Source organism: Diabrotica undecimpunctata, chromosome 10 (genome assembly GCF_040954645.1).
Source record: "Diabrotica undecimpunctata isolate CICGRU chromosome 10, icDiaUnde3, whole genome shotgun sequence".
In the NCBI taxonomy this organism is placed as follows: domain Eukaryota; kingdom Metazoa; phylum Arthropoda; class Insecta; order Coleoptera; family Chrysomelidae; genus Diabrotica; species Diabrotica undecimpunctata.
In genome coordinates this window covers 43,798,415-43,815,453 of record NC_092812.1, presented here as the reverse complement: position 1 = coordinate 43,815,453, position 17,039 = coordinate 43,798,415, and the positions used below count along the sequence as shown (strand labels likewise).

The 17,039-nt window shown below is 36.9% G+C and overlaps 1 long non-coding RNA gene across 1 annotated transcript; it reads left to right on the top strand.

Annotated features, from left to right (window-relative positions):
- The first annotated feature begins 5,572 nt into the window (after positions 1–5,572).
- On the top strand, positions 5,573–16,410 carry LOC140452185 (uncharacterized). The gene is made up of 3 exons (XR_011952151.1): positions 5,573–5,851; positions 11,733–11,949; positions 14,291–16,410. It is a non-coding gene; the product is annotated as an uncharacterized lncRNA (long non-coding RNA).
- The last annotated feature ends 629 nt before the right edge of the window (positions 16,411–17,039 follow it).

The following is a 17,039-nucleotide window of genomic DNA, read 5'->3' as shown; positions in this document are numbered from 1 at the left end:
TGTTCAGAAGTAGCACTCCATCCCGCCTTTTGTATGGAAATAGTAAGATATTGTACAGCATTTTCAATTGATTGTAATGAAAATAAATTTTACATTGTTTTGACTTTAGATTTCCAATGCGGAAATCGTTTTCAAAAATATAAATTTAGCAATTATGTTATCTTGTACATAGAATTGATAAAGATCTACTGGTTAACATATTTTTTAAATTTATAACAATTTTTAAAAGCGATTTCCGCATTGGAAATCGAAACAACAAAACAAATGTAAAATATAATTTTCATTACAATTGATTGTGGTTTAATCCCATAGGTATATCATTTAAATTATCATACCATCCGTTCAAAACAATAAAAAACCGGGAACTGATGAAATCCATGAAGAAATCTACAAATATGGAGGTGAACACCTAGTCAATCAAATCCACGAGATTATAGCAAGAAGAGGAAATATCTTAAAAATAGAACACCGATTCGCTATGCACACAAGAAGGGCTACCGTCCTAAATGATATAATAATATAGTGATAGGGTAAGGAAGGGTAATAGCGCTCGCCTCTGTAACTATGTTTAAAAAAATGTAACGTAGGAACACGCCACTTCGCGTGAAGCACGAGAGGAGGAGACCTCTAAAAGATAGCGATGCAAACGGATAATCAGCTATGTTATGCAACCGTGAAGTGCATTTCATAGAGCAAGGATGCGCTAAGGGATCCATGGGCTGCAAAGAACAACTTATCATCGACTCAGTCATTTCTAACCAGACATACACCAAAAAAAGAAACCTTTTTACTGCCTTCATTGACTACAAGAAGGCTTTTGATTCAGTACCGCATGAATGGCTTATAAATATATTAAAAATATATAAAGTCGATGATAATCTCGTGATCTTTTTGAAGCATATAATAGCAGAGTGGAAGACTAAAATTCACCTTCAAATACCTGGTGAAACCAATATCGAAACTGAAGATATCCCTATTAACCGGGGTCTTTTCCAGGGAGACTCGTTAAGTCCACTTTGGTTCTGCCTAGCGATGAACCCACTATCTCAGCTGCTGAACTCCACTGACTCAGGATTTAGCATCAAAATAACAACACTGTTGTGGCGAAGCTTAATCATCTGTTGTATATGGATGATTTAAAATTAATGGCTTCCACTCGAAACCACTTAGATCAGATGCTAAAAACTGTAGAAACTTTCTCAAATGATATTAGTATGCATTTTGGACTAGACAAGTGCCGTATACTAAATATAGTCAGAGGAAAGGTTCAGCATGGAGGTTTCGATATGCAAGATGGCCAAAACATCGAGGCAATGGACGAAAATGATATGTACAAATATCTCGGAGTACAGCAAGCGCGAAAAATTGACCATAAACTAATGAAAACCGAACTAACTTTCGAGTTCGTACGAAGAGTAAGACAACTAAATCGGTCATATCTTAATAGTAAAAATTTATTTAAGGCATTAAATATATACGCCCGTTCCGCGCTGAGCTACTCATTTGGTATTATAAAGTGGTCAAAAACGGATATAGAGAGTCTTCAGCGGAAAGTAAGAACACTTCTCACAAAGGCACAAAAACACCATCCACGCAGTGCAGTAGAGAGAACAACATTACCGCGATATCAAGGGGGAAGAGGACTTATGGAAATTAGATAAACAGGTTGCTAATTTAAGAACTTATTTTCTGGTGCAATCTGAGACATCTACCTTACATCGAGCAATTTGCAGTGAACACAACGCCGCTAAAACTGAGGGAACAACAAATGCGCATAAACCATCTGACTAAGCAAGAAAAATGCGCACCTGGATGAGTAAACCTCTGCATAGGCGACATATCAATGAGATCAGCCAAGAATATGTCGACAATACAGCGTCGAACTACTGGTTGACATCAGGAAAGATGTTTCCCGAGACTGAGGGTTTCCTACTTGCCATTCAGGATCAGGTTATACCAACTAAAAATTACCTGAAATATATTGTTAAACATCTTCAAGTCTAAAATGACAAATGCCGATATGGATGCCAAGCCTAAGAAACCATCCAACATCTTACCGGGGGCTGCCAGGCGTTTGTCGGAACTGATTATAAAGAACGCCATGACTCAGTAGGAAAGATTATCCACTAAGAACTAGCTGACAAACTGGGACTTCTCCAAACCGACCATCTTCCTTATTATCAATACGTCCCTGACAGAATGCTTAAAAATGACAACTACAAGCTATACTGGGACTGCACTGTGCTTACAGGCCAACCAGTGGAGTATAATAGACCGGATGTCATACTAGTTAATAAAAGTACTAGGCAAACATCACTTATTGATGTGGCGATACCAAACACCAATAATTTACGTGTTAAATACAACGAAAAGATCGCCAAGTACAGAGATCTAGAAATACAAATCAGGAGACAATGGAGAATGGAAAGTACCCAGACAGTACCTATTATTTTATCTACTACTGGTGTTATTCCCAAAAATCTCCTAGAGAACATAAAACAGCTGGGTCTAAATGAACATCTCTATCAGACCATGCAGAAAGCTGTACTCCTCGCGACGTCCAGATGTGTACAAAAATTTTTGGGGGATACTTCAACATACCAAGTCACCTAGGGCTCGATTACACGGAAAGAGTCCCACCAGAGCTCAATCCTTTTGATACCGTAGGTATCTGAGATCAGTGAATAAAAATAAATAAATAAATAGTAAAAATTTGTTTAAGGCACTAAACACCTATGCATGGTCTGCGCTTAGCTACTCATTTGGTATTGTTAAGTGGACAAAAACGGATATAGAAAATCTTCAACGAAAAGTACAAACACACCTCATAAAGGCACAAAAACACGATCATATTGGACCATATTGGACGCATATTGGACCCAACTTTGGAGGTTGGACAACAAGTCGGACTAAATATGAATGCCCCGCTTAATGCATTAGAAGTAAAGCTATCGTAGGAGGACATGTCTCGGACAGTGTTAACATCAATAGTGGGCTATGACAACGTGACCCTTTATCAACTGTATTTTTCAATTTAATCTTGAAGATCATTTGACGAGAAAGTAATATTCACAATAAAGCTTCAATATTTCATCACGAGTATTAGTGTGTAGCATATGCTGATAAACTACTCTTAATCATAATAAGACCAGCTGAATTAAACGAAATTTAGAAATAACTGAGGGTAAAACTAAATATATTTCGAGGAGGGGAAATACGAATCATGTATGACACTTTTTTCAGATACACAGCATTATTAAGAAATAAAATTTCGAAATTAACAATTAGGTTACTTAATAGTCACATTAACAAATAGAAATGAAGGGAACAAAGAAATTGTAAAAAGAATAGCTAAAGGTAACAAGAATGCTGGGAGTCGTACTAAGATGTTAAGGTAGAAGAAAAAGTTATCCAACCTAGGGTGCTTTACGCAAGCGTTATCTGTAAATTTAATAAAGATATGGGGCTAAAATTAGATAGATGAGCACGAAAGGGTCTTAAAAGAATATGCGGAGGTTTAAAAGAGGAGAATATCTGGCAAAGAAGAACCCAGAATGAATTAATGCAAATATATCGACAATCAAAAACACCGATAATTGCCCAAGTTCAAAGATTAGGATGGTTTGATCACATAAGTAGAATGAAAAATTTCCAAATAATTAACAAACAATGGGACTTGTACCAAAAAGAAACAAACATCCCCAAAAAACCGGATGAAGTCGGTAAGAAAAGATCTTAAATTGTTGAGAATAAAAGATTGGAAAAACCTAGCACGGGACAGAAGGAAATGGGAGAAAACTATTGAAGCTTTGGGCATCTAAGGTTTGTTGAACTAAACTATATATTTAAAAAATCAGAAAGAGAAGCAAGACAGTATGGGCTGGAAATCAGTATTAAACAATCATAATTCATAATTATGGAGAGGAACCAAGATGAAGGAGAAGAAAATGTGAAGATAAAAACAGAAGATAGTAAACTATATGAATTTGAAAATTCAATGATTTCACTGATTTTAGAAGAGAAACAAGATAAGGACAAAACTGGCAAAGGTAACAGGAAATATGGAAGTCTGAGGAGTCTGATTATTGTTGAAGTTTCTATAAAAGCGGAACTATTATATTCAAAACAAGGCTGAATATATACCGAACAGTAGTAAGGCCCACTGCTAGATATGCATGGACGTGGGTACTTAATAAAACTGAGCAGCTAAAAAGATGGGAAAGTAAAATGGGAATGGGAAAATATAAGGAAGAATGGACAAGAAGAACCATCCGCGAAGATAATATGAACAGTACAGTGGGCCTAAATTAAGGTACGTGTAAAGTTACACCTAAGATGGCTGGGGCATATCCAAAGAACGACGAGGGTAAGAATACCAAAATGATCTTACGTATGAGTCTCATAGGAATTAGAAAGAGAGGAAGACTGATAACAAGAAGGTTCGAACAGGTTGAGAGTGACTTAAAGAAAATAGGTGTATTGGACTGGAGAAGCGAAATAGAAGGCAGAAAAAGTTGAAGAAGTATAGTCAAAAACTTAAGTGAAAAAATAGCTTACATTGATACAAACGTAATTTTTTGTCCTTGCTACAAAGCCGGTTGTGCACTGTAAATAATAATAAACAGCCTCTAGATATACTCAGCTTCCTAGGAGGAAGAGGACTGCGTGACCTCCTCTAACCACCAACAACTCATTAGACAAAACAAGAAAATGAGATACAATAGATCTTATTGCCTGTATATACCGTGGATAAATAATAATGCATATTGCCAGAATTACCTTCGAAAGTACCTGAATAAATTAAATAACAGCAACATAAAAGACCAAAATACATATCTAATTATCATATTTATTATATGTCTATTTGTAAATAAAACTACGAAAAGAATGTCACATTAATTATGACATTTTAAGTTGACATCATTAAACGCACCTTTAGTTGCTAAGAGATAGGTTCTTTATTTATTATGCATAAACGTCAAAATCTGATAACTTTCAAATTAATTTCGGTTCTTAATTCTTGCTGTTTTTCGAAGTTAAAAGCAAAAGAATAAAGTAAATACTATGAGTAATAACTTCACTTACGCTGAATTAGCTCAATTATGGCTCGATCTAACCCTTGGACGTCGTGAAAACGTACCTCCAGAACTCCAGGCGAGATTTGACGAATTGATTGACGAAGATACGGTTAACACTCCAAGAAGAAGGGAACTAAGCCCTTGTTTCATCGACATGGTGCTCTCTATTTTTAGAGATCTAACAGATCTAACAATGGTGTTCATCCTGACTGGTATAATATGGAAATTTTTGTTGAATATAATATTGTATTTTGCAAATATTTTGTAGTTCAAATCTTCAAATTTGTTATGATGTTTATGGTCGTAACTGACCCTTGGAATAAACAACGTTAAATAATAAAATGTAAACATCTAGTCTTAATTGTTTTCTCTAAATAGTTAGGTATCAAAATAATTGTCTATTTTTGTCTAGATTTTACTAAAACATACCAGAACCGGCAACACAGTGCTATATTTTTACTAAACTTCCTGATCATGCGCCATCAAAACGCAGTCGCAGTAATAACCAGTAACCACAAATCCACATCAGAAGGTATGTAAAGTGAATAATAACAGTTAGATTTTGTTATGCTAGTTGTTTGTGCCAAAGCCCTCGTTTTTGTTGTTTTATTAACCTAATTATTATTAAACGGTTGTGTAGTAAGTAGTGAAGTGATTGTTAGATTGTCCTGGTAGAACACACATTACAATATATTAGTCTATTTAGGTTATAGAAGAAAATATTCATTATGAGTGTACACTACATCCCTGAAGATATGCAAGCAGTTGAACAAGTAAGCTCTTTTTTATATTATATAGCTGTATTATCATCATTCTCTTTGCATTTAGCCTTATGCATTGTCCCTAATTACCTTTCTCCATAAGTTTCTTAGGTAATCTCTTTCTCATAACTTAGGTAGAAGTGTTAGTAGTAGACTTTAAGTGTTTTCCAACATGTATTTTTTTGCCATTTCATCTTTAAATGAACATTATATAGTATATGTTTACACTGTTTGGGACTGTCTGTACTAGAACTGCTTTCCAGTGTTTAATCTAATTCCTGTTTCAATGTCCAAAGAGATAGAGTTGTTCTTTTAAATCTTAGAGTGCTATTTGTTCTACTAAGTTTATATCTTCTTCAAATCCTACCTTCACTGTTCCAATGTTAAAAGAGTTTGTTTTCTTTAATCGCAGAGTAACGTTGTTCTACTAAATTTACACCTTTTTCTTCAAGAGACTGTCCGCACTGTACTTCTAATCTAGTTTTTGGTCTAATTCGTGTGAGAATATCCAAAGAGACACAGTTGTTCTTTTTAACCATAGAATAATGTTGGTTCTACTGATTTTTCAACTTTTTCTGGAAGAGCATATCTCTGCGTTTCCAGACTTTAGATTAATTCCTGTTAAAACATCCACAGAGACAGAATTGTTTTCATTAATCATGGAAAAATGTTTGTTCTACTATGTTTACTCCTTTTTCTTCATAAACCTGTCTGCACACTTGTGTTTAGTCTAGTTTTTAGTCTAATTTGCGTACCAATGTCCAAAGAGGCAGAGTTGTTCTTTTATCCATTTAATAATGTTTGTTACACTATTTACCTAACTTTTTCTGCAAGAGCCAGTCTCTGCGGTTCCAGCCTTTAGTCTAATTACTATTCCAATTTCCAAAGAGAAGAGTTGTTTTCTTTAATAGTGGAATAATGTTTGTTCCACTTAGATAGATAGATAGATTTAGAGAGGTGGCCTTTTGGCCTATTCCACTGCAACCTTTTTAGATCTATTGTGGTCCTCTAGTCCTAGATAACACTCTTTAGCCTGACCCTTTTTAAAAAGTCTAATAGCTTCGAGACTGTACCTTCCATGTAGCTATTTGCCAGACTGTCACACTGACATAGAATGTGCTCTGCTGATTCTTCTTCGAGGTGACAGAATCTGCACAGGTCATCATCTGATAATCCAGCTTGAAGTGCCTATTTAGCGTACAGTACCCTGTTAGAAGACCTACTACGGCTTTGACTGTTTTCCTGTCTTTGCTTATTAGGTCTGCCGTAAATTTTGGCGAATGTTCTGTAATGAACTGTTTCGCCTGTCTTTGTCCTGGTGTATTCCTCCACTATTCCAGAGATTTGTGAGCTACTCACTTCCTTGTAGCCATTCTTGTTACTGTCTTTGGCACGCTACAGAAGGGTTCCGGTCCAATGAATGGCATTGCTGAGCCTTGTTTGGCCATTTCATCTGCTTTTTCATTACCCTTATGACCCTCATGCCCCGGTACCCAGGCTACCATAACCTTGCTACAGTCTCCTAGTTTATTTAGGACACACACATACTAGCTTAGAATTGACCTCTACAGAATTGAGTGCCTTAAGTGCTGCCTGACTATCTGTAAAGATGGCAACTGTACGGAACATTCTTTCCTGCCTTTCTATTTCTTTCATGCAGTCATGGATTGCCGTTATTTCCGCCTGGAAAACTGTCACATCTTTAGATAGACACTGCTGTTTTTGAGCCATCTGTGTACCAGGTAGCAGCAGCTTGTATGGGTACACCTTTATTTCCATTCTTCCCTGCTTGGTATCTTAATTGTGAACTTGTTGTTAAAGCTATATCTCGTAGCTGTTGCATCGATAGGTTACCCCATCACAATATTGTCTTTTAGCTCCACAATTAGCTTTCTCTTGCCAGCACCATGCATCTGGCTTATATGTCACTGACTATGAATTAATCTCTTCATCACTGATCTGGCTGCGCCCTGTATAAAGATATGAAGTTGTGGTAGATTCAGCAGGACTTCCAACAATGCAGTAGGAGTTGTTTTTATGGCCCCCTTAATACACAGGCATGCTAACCTTTGTGTATTACCTTGCAGCCTTGTTGCTCCCACTTGCTGAGTCTTTGTCCACCATGTCACCTAGCCATAGTTTATCATTGGTCTAATAACCCTTGTGTATAACCATAGTCATTTTGGGGTTAAGTCCCTAATTCTTACTGCACATTCTTCTACATCTGCCCAGGGACATAGTAGCTTTCTGTGTGATTTTTAGAATATGAGTATTCCATGCAAGCCTATGATCAAAATGCACCCCAAGGTGTTTTGTTTCTTTTTCAAATGAAATCTGTTCTTCCCAGCACCGGTGGTTTTAGGCCTTGTAGTGCTGTTTTTTTGGTGAAGTTGACGATTTGTGTTTTCTGAGCATTGACTATCAGTCTCTCTTGTTTACACCAGTCGTCAACTATATTTAGGGCTGCTTGCATTCTCTCAGACGCCACCTGAGCAAGCCTGTCCCTGGCAACAATTGCTATATCATCGGCATATCCCAGACAATAAAAGCCTTCTGTGGACAGATTTCTGAAAAGATCATCTACCAAGGTTGCCCAAATGTTTCCTATATTGGATATAACCAAACCTTCAGATAGGATGAAATTAAAAATAGATTTGCATTGATGTTTGTGCTGCTCCATATGGTGTGGTGTGCGCTGGCATCACATCCTATAATGCTGTAATCCTTTTCCTAGACAATATGCAACTATTTCGCTTATAATGCTTGGTGGACACAGAGCCTCATCACCTGGAAAGTAGGCTGAACACACCACCAGTTTCTTCTCTCCTACTTCCATGGTTATAGTTAGAACAGCTGTAACAATATCATTGGTGCAGAGCACTGGGATTAGTGTACAATCTACTCTATTACTGTGAATTATACACGACCTTGGACTTATAGCTTTGGGTGTGTATAAAACCTTACCTTGTTTAATTGATAGGCTAGCAATCTCACCTATCCTCCAAGGCTCCTGCAGCTCCATATCAATGCCTTCTTGTTACACTCTTCTAACTAGTGTTGCCGATACGGCTTTTGCATGTTGAAGATTGGCCTGCAGGAGCCTTATTTCTCTCTTCACTGCGAAGAGATGGCCGGTTCTAGATCTGTGCATTAGTCCTTATGAGTGTGTAAGCTTCACCCGAAGAAGGTTGTTCCTCTTCCTGAACCTCCATATGTAGGGAAGTTTCCCCTATTTCACTGGAATGAGTTGCTACTGGCTTTTCATTCTGTGTTTTTGTTTTCCCTTCTTTGGGTCGGAAAGTTAACCATCCTACTCCGAAAAAGGGTAACATTTTTAATTTCTGGAGTTCATCTCGAGATTCAGAATCCATGGAAAAGGTCCAGAACATCCTTTTGTCTGAAGGTTTACTACCTGAGACTGTCCATAGATGTGTCCTGAGCCCATAGTTACTTATCCTTAGTCTATTAAGGATCCTTTTGGACTCGAGACGTTTCCCATGTTCGTCTTGTACGAAGACGATGAGAGATGCATTCTCCCAAGGCCTCAGGGTTGGAATCACCTCCTTTAGCCACCGCGCACTTGTCATCCGCACAGTCAATTTCCAGGAAACCCGGCCTGTATTTACTCTTCAGGAAGCGAACCTGTGGTCCTGCTTCCGGAATTTTGTCATACGGACCCAAGATGGCTATTTCAACTGTATTAAGCTTATCTACATCCATCTTGGCTTCTGAGAATCCTGTTAGTACTGCTGCAACCTTAACAAAAGCGGCAGCTTCGCTGAAAGTCACACCTTCAGTTCTTGGCATTTTCCCTGTGCGTTGGCTTTCAGGTGGTGTGCTTCTGTCTAACCTTTTTGGGCCTTCGGTCTTCTGGGTTTGTATTACTTTTGTCATGGCCTCTAATGGGTTTGACGGCATCTGTTTTGCCCTTTCAGCCGCCTTGATGAAATTGGCCTTGATTACAGCCCTTTTGGCTTGAATGTAATCTTGGCCTTTTTTCACCAGCCTAGTGATTTTGACTTTAGAGACACCAGATAACTTTGCAGCCTTAATTTCTTCGTCTGTCCTGAGATCAACGTCTTCCAACGCTGTTACTCTGACAGCCTTTTTGCTTCTTTGCTTATCAGCTTAAGAGATTTCTTTAGAAATTCCGGGCCTTTCGTCGTTCCGATTTTCTCCAGAAGCTCCCTGCCTTTCTTGCCAAGATCCTGCGTGTAAGGTTCTAGTCTTTAGTCTAATTCATGTTTCAATGTCCACAGAGACAGAACTGTTTTCTTTAACCATGGAATAATGTTTGTTCTACAAGTTTTTACATTTTTTGTCAAGAGCATCTGTACTTTTATACCTTTTTCTTCAAATGTGTCTGTACAGATCCAAGTTTATCCCAGTTCGAATGTCTAAAGAGAAGAGTTGTTTTTTAATCATGGGATAATGATTGTTTTACCAAGTTTACACCTTTTTGTTCAAAAGCCTGTGTGTTCGCTTTCGGTTTTTAATCTAATTCCTGTTAAACATCCACAGAGATAGACTTCTTTTCGTTAATCATGGGATAATGTTTATGTTTTGTTCTACTAAGGTTACACCTTTCTCTTCGGGACCCTGCATGCTCTGTTCCCTTTAGTCTAATTTATGTGCGAACGTTTAAACAGAAGATTTGTATTCTTTAATCTTGGAATAATGTTTGTTCTACCTAGTTTACATCTTTTTTTTATGAGCCTGTCTGTACAGTTCCATTCTTAAGGTCCTATAATGTTTTTGAGAAAGCTGAGTAGTAGACTCCGACAATATTTAGTTTGGTAATGTGACATAGTGTTTCGCGCAGACGGGTGGATCGTTTCTACCAGTAGCGGAGGGAAACCGGTAGCTTTAAAATAAATTTTTATAAGTGTATTCAATTAAAGTGAACAATGAATTTGTCAATTTTTATTTTCATAGTTTTTATATATTTACGAAGTTTATAGTCAGTTGCATTTGATAAAATAATGAGTAAAATATTAGGAGTACTTTAATAAATAACAAATTCCTCAATACTTACAATTTGTTAACATTGCCAAGAAGGAAGGAAGCGTTTCAACAACACAAAAAAAAATAAGTAGTTTATTTAAACTAATTAAATAATGTACCTTTCGGCTGCAGGGTGGGAGCTCCCTTAAGCCCATTCATCAATCAGTAATGCCATTAAGATACATATTGAAGAGTAGCGGACCTAGATGTGAACCTCGGGGAACCCCTGAGGTAACTGAAAAAGTTTAAATGGTTTACTCATTCCTTTGAGTTGTATTTAATAAATAACTACCTAACCGCCTCAGCATCGGTCATTTATACCATACGAATTATTCTTATGAAGAAGATCATGATTAACTTTGACAAAAGCCTGTGAAAGCCAGTATACACAGAGTCATTTACCACCTTTCAATGCTTCAGTTGAGTAATCAGTATAGGTTAACAAACCAAGTTTGACAGATTAACCTGCGGAAAGCCCAAATTGGTATGGAGTTATGATACTGGAACAGTAAGAAAGTCTGTTATAATGCTTTCAAATACCTTCGGAATCGTATTAAGCATTGATATAGGACGATAATTATTCTTAACATCAGATGACATATATTGGGATAACATAGGATAGCTTCAAATAATCAGGAAACTCAGCTGTGTTAAGGGACTTATTAAAGATATGAAAAAGAGGTCGAGCCAATATGAAGCACTAAAACACCATCTGGTCCAGGACCCTTGTAAATGTTAACTTTTTAAAAAACTTTTTTGTAAATGTTAATTTTCATTGATTTTCATTGACTGATGACAATTGATTCCATGTTCATTTCCATGCATAGTTGGAATTAAGACAATAAAGATCTAAATGATATAATGCTGATGATTTTATTTATTATTTCAGCTTAATGACTCATGGAAACATATTGCCGACACGATGGACGTTCCAATGCACGAATTGAAAGAAAAAAGAGAATCTTCTTGCTCGTTCAGAGCAAATTTAAAAAAAGTCGGGGGCTGGAGAAGAGGAAATGTATCGGCACATGTGGATATTTTATGTATTGGCACCATTTCTGATGGATGATTACGAATCCACATACATCATGAATTCAGAGGAACAAGTAAGTAAAAAAAAAACAATATTTCTATAAATCTTTGTGTCTCAGAATAATTAGGTACGTTTATAACTGTTATTCTCGTGAATATATTTCATAAAATTTAATTTCGTTTTAACTGCACGTATGGGAGCTCTTCTAGGTGTAATTTTCTCTCCAGGATCTTGGTTACGTTAATTCACTACTAAATTTGGGGGAGTGTAAAAATGTCGAGATGTTTAACTATTTCTTAAGACATTGTGAAACAAGACGTATGTCATTGTAATTAACGATGCTTTGTCGATATTTCTTAAAAATTCTAAATACGCTAGATAGTCTTCCAAAAAGCATTTGCGTCTACCACCCGCGAATTAGACAGTTTTTAATTCAATAATCTCTCCGGAATACCAATAGCATGATGTTCTATCTTAACAGTTCCACGCGTGAAGGAATGCGTAACAACAATAGGGACGCAAACAAAAATAACTGTAGCAACAACTACTTAGTGCATAGAGACACAGGTAGAAGTAAATTGTGAAGAGAACCCAGAATTACAAAGAAAAAGGATTGAGGAACTAAGTACATAAGAAAATGAAGACAGGCAGAAAGCACGGAGGAAATAATTGAAGTATTAGATCCAGAATGGCCAGAGGAGGTTTATGATAAGGTAATCATATGCGAAAAAGGTATTTTGGAGGCATCAGACGATGTGGCAATATTGGTAACAGAGGATGCTGCTGACGCAAGAGTGAAGGGGCATTTTAGTGCAAAGTACCCAGACCTCCCCAGATTATACTTGGAAGAAGATGAAAATGGAGGAATTGGGACTATATCTCAAATAACATGTATAGTAGAGGAAAATGGAAGAGAGAAGACATCAAAAAAATTGTCCACAAGCTGGAACAAAGGAGAGAGACGAACCGATGGCTGTTAAATTTTTGGCAGCAGCCAGGAAGCTATTCGACCGTATGGAAAGAATGGATAGAGAAAAGATAGGGATAGCAGCACTAGGAATGGAAAAATCAAGAAGAGTGCTAGAGTGAGCAGCAAGAGGAAAGAAGGTAACGGCAACGATATAGGGCAAAACTTTTAAGGAAAGGCACATAGTAGCCACAGAAAAGAAAGGGATACATCGTGGATACATCGGGTGTGGTAGGAGTGCGGATAATTAATAGAAGACTGAGGGTATATGGTATTGATACATATGAGAGATTTGTGACGATATGTGTGGAGGGAGTAAATGTGGTATGCTGCTACATTTCACCGAATTGTACAGCGGAGAATTATGAAAGTAGACTGGATGAGATTATGAATGAGGTAAGATTATTGGGAAAAGAGTGTGTAGTACTGGGGGACTTCAACGCCAAAGCGGCGGAGAGGGGTTCTCTTCCTAGGCCAGTCCTAGAGCCCACGCTGTGGAACTTGGCATATGGCCAACAATACGGAGAGGGTGTAACCCCTTTCGCATTTGCGGACGACCTCGCTATGTTGGTAGTGGCGCGGGACAGGGAGGACCTTATCTTTGGTGCACAGCGTACATACGATCAAGTCGAGGAATGCATGAACATGCATAAGCTAGAACTGGCTGCGGGTAAGACCGAGGCTATAGAGTGGTTCCAAAGAAATGCGTGAGGTATTTACGGGTGACTCTGAGTCAAAACGGAAAGTGGGGGGAGCACGTAAAGGCGGTGACTCAAGAGCTACTGTGAGATCCGCGAGAAGGAGGGCCCTTCATTCTGTTGTGCAATCGATCGTCCTCTACGCAGCGCCTGTCTGGAGTACTGCCGTTTTAACAAAGGCGTACAGAAAGCAGCTCACCCGAGCAGATAGGAAAAGTCTATTAAGGAGAGGTTCATAATGGTGTGGCAAGAGGAATGGGCGAGATAAGAAGGGTGGCGCAGTGGATGAAGTCGTTGATTCCTAATTTGAGAAGATGGATGGACTGAGGGCACCGGCGTTTGACGAAAACAAGAAAAAAAGGAGGTTGTCAGTTGATCACATTTTTGTCAATTTTTTGCTTTAAAAGACTTTGATTATAGACTCCACCGTCACTAATCCGTCTTAGGCAACATATATCTGCCAACATAAAAAGGTGTCACTGTCAACTAGTGCTACTGTACTGTAATGTCCTTTGTTATTGAAGTACTCTGATGCAGTATATGGTGGCAGTAGAATCATGACGTTTCCTATCCAAAGCGTCGATACAATGAGCAAAATTTAATGCTTCTTCCTTTGAAACCCAATCATCCTTAGTTTTAGTAAAAAAAAGGGTTGTATTTTAAACTTTATTTTAACTAACATATTTCAAACTGGCTATAACTCTTTAATGTAATAATATTATTTATTTTTATTGTATTTTGTTTTCCAGATGCAACCTGCTTTGCATGAAGAAGATACCACTTCCAAAATACAGAAGAAGAGTGACATTCCACTAGATCTGAAAAATGAAGATGACAACGACGAGGCCGACGTCCAGCGGTTCAACCACGATCGAAACAAATCTCTAATGATTAATCAACTTAATTTACAATTAGAAAATACATATTTATTTTTTCCGAAAACTTTAGGGACATGCGTTATGTTCATATCCATTTATTTTTTTGCTTATTTCATAATTGAGTGGTTCGGGTGTAAAATCTGGTATGTGACAAAATCATAATTTTGAATAAAACCAATTTTAAGTTTTGTAAAATTATTTTAAAGCTTGTGGATTATCTAAATAGCAATGACCTTGAAAATATCTGCGCGTCCGCTCGTCCATAAATTACAAAAATGAAAAACGAAAACGTCCCAACTTATTCTATTACTGAACTGCAATAGTCAAGAATAGACAAAGACAACAATCATATTTCCCCTTGGTCTCCCCTCCACATTTCTAGTAGACGCCCATTAGTGAGACGATTATTTCCGACCCAGCTTATACCTAAGAAACAGCAGCAAGGTTGCCTTATTACATATTTTTACAACATTGAAATGATTCAAAAAATTGGCGATCGGTGACACGGTTATATTGCCATTCAAAACTGCATGATGATATTAAAAACAAAATGAAGGCTGTGCTATGTATTTTAGACGTGAGTCATGTACGTTTTTATCGTTAACGAAACTGAACCGTTTTTTATAAACAAGTAACTAGTTAATTGTTTAACAGTAGTTTCAAATAAGCGAATACATAAACCAACATATTGGCTATTATCGTTTATGTGTAGATGCATTGAAGTGAAAGCAATTAACAAAGGATATATTTATTATATCTTCAAAAATAAATTAAACAATACAAATAGTAAATTGTACTTACATTACACATTATTATTAAATCGCAAATCGTCTCAATTGACATTTACAAACATGTTTTTCCACTTTACTTGTTGTTAACCGTGTTCTTCTTTTATTTAAAATTAAACCAGATTTTGAACATGTCTTCACAAGGAACAGATGTTGCTACAATATTACAATATTTTATGAATATAGTGGTTAAGTTAGGATATACATAGCGATCGTTTTTCCACCACTGTAATGGACAGTTCCAATCTCCGTTCGAATTCTTTCTGGGTAATATATCATTAGACAAATACATCTCGTCGTCGACTTCTTTTATACAGGTGTACGTTTAGATGAGTCATGTCCAATTAATTCATCAAAAATACACCATGGACTTAAGTCATCTTTATCTTTTCTTGTACTGGTTGATTTTCAATAGTACAATCTTCTTTTTCTTTAATTATAGAAGTAACCAGCTTCTTTACTCTTTCTTTTGTTTTTTAGCTTCATTTTTATCAGAAAATCCCTGCATTTTAAATCCTTATTTGTCGTTAACGAATCTACGGTTTCTCACCGGTAAGCCTACTAGTTGATGGTTGATTTAAAAAAACTACGTTTTGTGTAGACGTAAACAGAGGAGCAACGAACACTTTATGTCGACGAGGACGATTAGATGATCTGAGAGACTGCTACAAAACTAAAAATAACATGCGACTCTTTCGGGACGGTGGACGGTGGACGGTGGGGACGGTGGAAAGAGCTTTTAAAAAGTTTGCAAGGTGTATTCCTGGATATAAACTGAAAACAAGAAAAACTTTATCAGGTTCATTACTTCAGGAATGTTATATCAAAACTGAGCAAATTATTAGAGCACAAGTTGTTAAAGAAGTAGAAAATATCTGCATTACTACTGACCTCTGGACATCTGGAGTAACTGAGAGTTACATCGCATTAACAGGACATTAAATACGTTATGATCATACGTTAAATTTATTGGTGAAGGACGCACTTAAATGCTATCGTGTATAAATAGATAAAATAAAAAAGTCGTTTTTTTTTCGACATTTCCACAAAAAACACATTTCAAAAAAGTATCTTATCTTCAGTTAGGCTTTTTTTTAAGTATCAATATATCAATAACAACATAACAAAGTTTCCAAATGGCCAATCCTGCCGAATCTTAGTAACGGTTTGCAATTGCAGTGTCAATTCTATGGTGATTTTCGGGGGGGGGGGGGGGTGTGCTCTATGAGCCGTTAATGCAGTGGTTCCCCTTTGTTCTGCATTCCTATGCCGTTGACCATTATTTGTTGATTCATCCGCCTTCGGGCCGATTTCGGCCTAGTACAATTACTAAAATCCGGTTTAGCAGAAAGATTTAGAGGGATAGAACAGAGTGGCACATTGTCATTATGGCATTTATGGATTCACGATTTAAAATGCAGGGATTTTCTGATAAAAATGAAGCTAAAAAAACAAAGAAAGAGTTAAGAAGCTGGTTACTTCTATAATTAATGAAAAAGAAGATTGTCCTATTGAAAATCAACCAGTACAAGAAAAAGAAACCGATAAAGATGACTTAAGTGTATTTTTGATGAATTAATTGGACATGACTCATCTAAACGTACACCTGTATCGAGAGCTATATAAGAAGTCGACATGTATTTGTCTGATGATATATTACCCAGAAAAAATTCGAACGGAGATTGAAACTGTCCATTACAGTGGTGGAAAAACCATCGCTATGTATATCCTAACTTAACCACTATATTCATAAAATATTGTAATATTGTAGCCATCAATCTGGTTTAAATTTAAATAAAAGAAGAAAACGGTTAACAACAAGTTTTGTGGAA